A 5,681-nucleotide genomic window follows, 5' to 3' on the forward strand; every position below is an offset into this window, starting at 1 on the left:
TTCCCCTATTGGGCCCCGCCCCTCCTGCCACCAGGGGGGTCAGAGCCAAAATTTATACAAGTTCTGTTCGCCCTCCCCCAAGGATGTTGGTGGCCAAATTTGGTTACAATCCATGCAGAACTCTATGACTAGTAGCGATTTAAAGGAAATGTTGACGGACGGACGGACGCCGCGCCATGACATAAGCTCACCAGCCCTTCCGGCAGGTGAGCTTAAAAAATTGAATTTAATACCATATCTATCTTGAAATTCAACAAAATCATAAAATGAACCATCTTCTTTGATAAGATCGTATATTCGCCCTGCAGGTAGGGCCTTAGAATTGTACCTGCTGCCCCTATTGCATGATCGTAAAAGGCGACTGAATTTAGGATCTTATCTTTTCTCTTCTTCCTAACTGACTTTATCTTTCCTAATGCCTCCCTTGGCACCGCCTCACTTTTGGCCGTGAGTTGAGCGTTCGCCCCTGTGAGGAAGGCTCTGGGTTCTGTCCCCTGGCCGAGACAGACCAAAGTCTGTAAAAGTGGTGGTTTCTGCTCCTGCTTGGCGCTCAGCAAACAGGGAGTGGGACGACTGGTTCGCCCGTTGTCAGTATAATGTGACCGGGTGAGGTGTGTTGCTTGGTGTCTTCGGCGGCATGCTTCAGTGATATAGCACTATAAAAAGGGCAACAGTTCCACTATACAAGAAGACACAACATGAACATACCGCAGTCTCCCAAAACACGCACCGCGCACAACATACATGCAACACACACGCATACATGGGAGGCCCTCCTTACATGACCATAGCTGTTTATAGGACGTTAATTAATCAAACAAACAAACAAACAAACAAAAAGATCGTATATAAAAAATACACCTTTAGGACGTTAATTAATCAAACAAACAAACAAAAAGATCGTATATAAAAATACACCTTTATTATACCATTCATTATAGAATACTGGTTTGTTATTAATTCTGATATGTTGATTATACCATATTGGATTTTTGCATATGTGATCATCATATATCTTAGATGAATCTATTGTTTTTTCCATGCTTCGAGGACATCTTTCCAAAATAAATTAGTACATCCATCTAAGGTTTTCTGAAGTTTACATGTTCCACAATTAGCTAGTGAATACTTATCAATATATTTGTCCAAAATGCATATCCAACTAACCTCATCCTTATATATTCTTCTTACCCATGTTGCTTTAAGAGCTGTTGTAAAAGATTTCAAATTAATCATTTTCAAGCCACCCTCTTTGTATGAATTAACCTCGTGCTCACCGCTGTCAATACATAACATCACCATACACTTATCACCCACCAGTTCGGCTATTTTTCTCTGCCCCTTTGGGGACAACTCATATACCTTTCCCTTCAGATCTTGGGTTAGCTTAGGTTAGCATCACCTTTACCTTCTAATGTCTTTATACGAGCACATACATATTCTAAATAGTCACTGTTTAATTGTGGGGTTTCCTTCCTGACCTCCAACTCCCCATCTTTGGAGGCCAAAGTCAGTTTACCAAATTCTGTTCTTGTAGTCTGGGACAATTCCTCTTAATGTGTCCGATGTTACCACATTTCCAGCAGCGTGGTCCACCTTCAGTCCTCTGTCCACGATCTGGATCACCACTTTGTCCCTTTTCCGGTTGATTCACGAGTTCATCCACTTTGCCCGTCAGAGCATTCACTGCCGCTGATTAACTTCGCACCTGCAAGCAAAACTTACCTTGGTGGCGTCAACACATTATAAGGTAATCCAAAGTTTAATCCACAGTAGAACCAGTTCCATATGAATAACACATTTATTTACATATTTTACATTTAAATCGGCATCAATATACTGTACAGTATATATATACACTAACGTCCGGGACTGCCATAGGAGTCTTCACTGTCACTTTCGCTAATGTCGCTTTCACTGGGTAGTTCTATATGTTGAACAGGCACATGTGCATCTGCCATCAAATTCTGCAAGACATCGTCTGCAGCTTGCACATCTTTTACAGTGAATCCTTCGAATTCCTCAGTGTCAGAGTGTTGCTGAAAAATGTTGTCTTCGGTACCGTCGAGTGCGTTTGTAATGCCACATTTTTTTAACGATCTTCTTATTGTACTCAGACTAATACTGTCCCATGCTGCCTTCACCCATGACAACATGACAGCCTTCGATGGGGCCTTACGATTTCCTCCTTTGGTTTTTTCTACAGGGCCACTGAAGCACCACTCATCATACAACTCTCCAAGTTTCTGTTTAAAGGGTTTGTTCCAGGAAACGTCAGCAGGTTGCAATTTACAAGTGCATCCTCCGGGAATCACACAGATATCGGTGTTGTACTTCTGACGTACCAATTTTTTAACATCCTCTGTTAAATGACCCCGGAATGAATCCCACACCAGTAGTCGTTTGTCAGTGTTGTTAACACCCCATATTTTCTTCAGCCAAAACTTAATACTTTCTTCATTTGCCCATGATTTCGCTCCAGCCCCGCACATGTATACTACGATACCGCTCGGGATATCACTTTTTGGTAGCGGACGAATTCCAGGCAAGTGTACAAGTGGTGCGATTTTTGTGCCGTCAGCATAGGCTGCTAGTGTCACCGTAATCTTTTGTTTTTCATATCCCGTACTATACACCCTAACTTCCTTTTCTCCCTTTAGTTCCAGTGTTGATTTCCTTGGCATGTCAAACCACACCGGAGTTTCATCCATGTTTGCGATATGCATGTCGGGATACTCTCGAAGCCGCCGAATCCTGATTACAAATTTCAAAAAAACTGTCAATACGGTTATCAATTAAGGACACGGCATGTTGGGCGACGTGTGTTGATCTCCTAAATGAAATATTATGTCTTTTTTTTGAATTTTGCGAACCATCCATATGAAGCTTTGAAGGACTGACTCCCGTTTGCTTTGTGCATTCGTAGGGCCTCAAACCGTAGCGCTTTCCCGGTGACCCGGATACCTGCCTCTCTTCGGTCGGTTAGCCATTTCATTAAGTTTTTGTCTATATCTTCATAATGAACATGCCTTCCACCTCCCTTGCAACGCTTAGATCGGTTAGTCAGAGTTTTTAAATTATCTTTTTTTTGGCACCAGTCCCGCACTCGTTTCCTGTCAACGTGAAAACACCTTCGCGGCAGCATGTTTACCTTTCTCCTCCGCGAAACCGACTACCTTTAGTTTAAAGGCAACGTCATAATTTCGCTTAAAATTAGCTCCCGACAAGGTAGGGATGTGTTTGGAATTAAACTGACTAATGCTAGATTTTATTTCACAATTTTTGTGACGTAATGCAAGTGGTGAGAGAACACGTTTGACATGACCTAATTACCCGGGTACTGCAGACGTCTAGCCAGAAATTGACACGATTCACACACAAGAACAGGTTACCGGAGTGCAAATGACAACAATGTTCATGCTAACATCGAGGCCATGTAATGTCTTTGTTTGTTTAACAATGTTTCAAATATGACCCACAAGAACAGGTTACCGGAGTGCAAATGACAACAATGTTCATGCTAACATCGAGGCCATGTAATGTCTTTGTTTGTTTGTTTAACAATGTTTCAAATATGACCCTACAACATTGATGGCTGTGTGTGAAATGTGTTTATGTTGACCTGACGAACTTCTGAGTTCGGAAATCTTTGTGTTCTATTTAACGCCCGCCTCCTTTGACAAATTTCACGCCCCCGGGGCGTTTATTGGAATGAGCATACGGTACATCATTCTGGTGATGTTGCGTATACAGTGATAATATGTCTCGACGCAATTGCGATAACAATTAGATAAGGAATACGTTTAGGATCGCTAAACTAAGCATCGCGTAAGACTTACCTTTACAGATTTTTCGATCGGGGCAAACCATGAGCTTACCCAATTGTGTGGGGGTTGATCTATCTTTCGCTACTCAACTCCGAGTTCTCTGCCTTTTTCGTGTATGTGACCATCAATGTACACATATCCCTTAACTAACTGCCTAAACAGGTAGCGAGCTGAACGCGGTGCCCTTGAACAACCGTGGAGTCACTGTTGAAGATCCATGCTTATGAAATAAACTGAATTATGATGTCACCAGGGTGTTAATACAACCTAACTTGTCGCTGAACAAATAACTGAACTTGTCTAGTAATTTCGAATGTTTATTCGAGTTGACTGCGTTGACTGTAACTTGCTGTTTGTTTGTTTGATTGATTAATTAACGTCCTATTTAACAGCTTTGGTTTAACTTTTTTAGTATATTAAACTTGCTGTTACTAAATTCCACTCCTCACAGGTTTTTTGAGCCCAGCCTCTGAAAATGAAAAAAAAAATATATGCAGGACCTCCCGACGTTTGAGATCAAACAGCATACTTTTGCAAAACTTTTAGGAGAAGGTTTTTAGATTTCTGACATTGCATAATTACTTTCTGTTGTATGAAAGGGACAATTTATAGAAGAATGCAACAATGTGGCATATCAAAATTTGTTTTTTTCTGATATGTCATCAAAAGATCTTGACAATCATGTTAGTGATCTCATCAAGTAATTTCCATTTTGTGGTGAAAGCTTATTAGGACAGATGCTACGTTCAAGAGGAGTTTTAGTACAACGTTGCAGACTTCGGGAGAGTATTCACCGTCTTGATGAAGTAGGAGTGGATGAAAGAAGAAAAGGGAGGCTACATAGGCGCATTTACAATGTGAAAGGACCAAATCACCTCTGGCACATTGACACTAATCATAAACTTATAAGGTGGAAACTAATCATAGCTGGAGGCATTGATGGGTTTAGTCGTATGGTTACATTTCTCAAATGTACTGATAATAATCAAGCTGAAACATTTCTTCAGTTTTTCACTAAATACAGTTACAAAATACGGTTTACCTCTAAGGGTCAGGTCTGATCAAGGTTTGGAAAATGTAGCAATTGCAGAATTTTTGATTTCAAAGCGAAGTATGATTACAGGAAAAAGTGTACATAATCAACGCATTTAACGACTTTGAAGGGAGGTCTATACTGGTGTTTTGGCATACTATTACCAACTATTTTTTTCATATGGAAGATGCAGGACTTTTTGTAAAATATTAACATATTAGCTCTTCATTATGTATTTCTCCCAAACATTAATGAGAAATAACAAGTTTGGGAAACTGCATGGGCAGGCCATCAACTGCGAAAAGTTGGATCGTTTCCTCATGTGTTGTGGATCTCCGGACAGCTACAATACCCAGTGGGTGTTGATGTAGAAGACACTGATCTTTATGGTGTTGAAGGATTCATTGATCTTTATGGTGTTAAAGGATTCATTGACACAATTCCAGGTGGTGATGTTGATGGTCAACGGCCTATCATTGATCCAATTGCATGCTGAGTGCTGAATGTGGCTTGTCGTCAAGAACTTGAATCGAACATTTCATCTTGACATCTTCCAACTTTGGAATGGATGCATATTCAAGAGCTTTAGATATCATCAACATACATGGTGATTAATGTGTTCGCTCAGCACCCAGGTTAATGATCAACTGGTGTTGAAATTTGGATTTTTTTTCAGATTTTTAGTAAATGAAATAAAGCATGTGATACAGTACATCTTTATGTCTTTAGCAAGTCTTTATTTTGTTAGTCAAAAGCAAGATAATTATCTAGAGAAAAAATGGTGTAGAGGGGATGAAGATTGTGTATATTGCAAGCTAGAT

The 5,681-nt window shown here is 40.3% G+C and overlaps 1 pseudogene; it reads left to right on the forward strand.

The window, feature by feature from the left end:
- Positions 1–4,419: 4,419 nt before the first annotated feature.
- On the forward strand, positions 4,420–5,356 carry LOC138311774 (uncharacterized; annotated as a pseudogene).
- The last annotated feature ends 325 nt before the right edge of the window (positions 5,357–5,681 follow it).

The sequence above is a fragment of the Argopecten irradians genome, unplaced genomic scaffold (genome assembly GCF_041381155.1).
Source record: "Argopecten irradians isolate NY unplaced genomic scaffold, Ai_NY scaffold_0107, whole genome shotgun sequence".
NCBI classification, from domain to species: domain Eukaryota; kingdom Metazoa; phylum Mollusca; class Bivalvia; order Pectinida; family Pectinidae; genus Argopecten; species Argopecten irradians.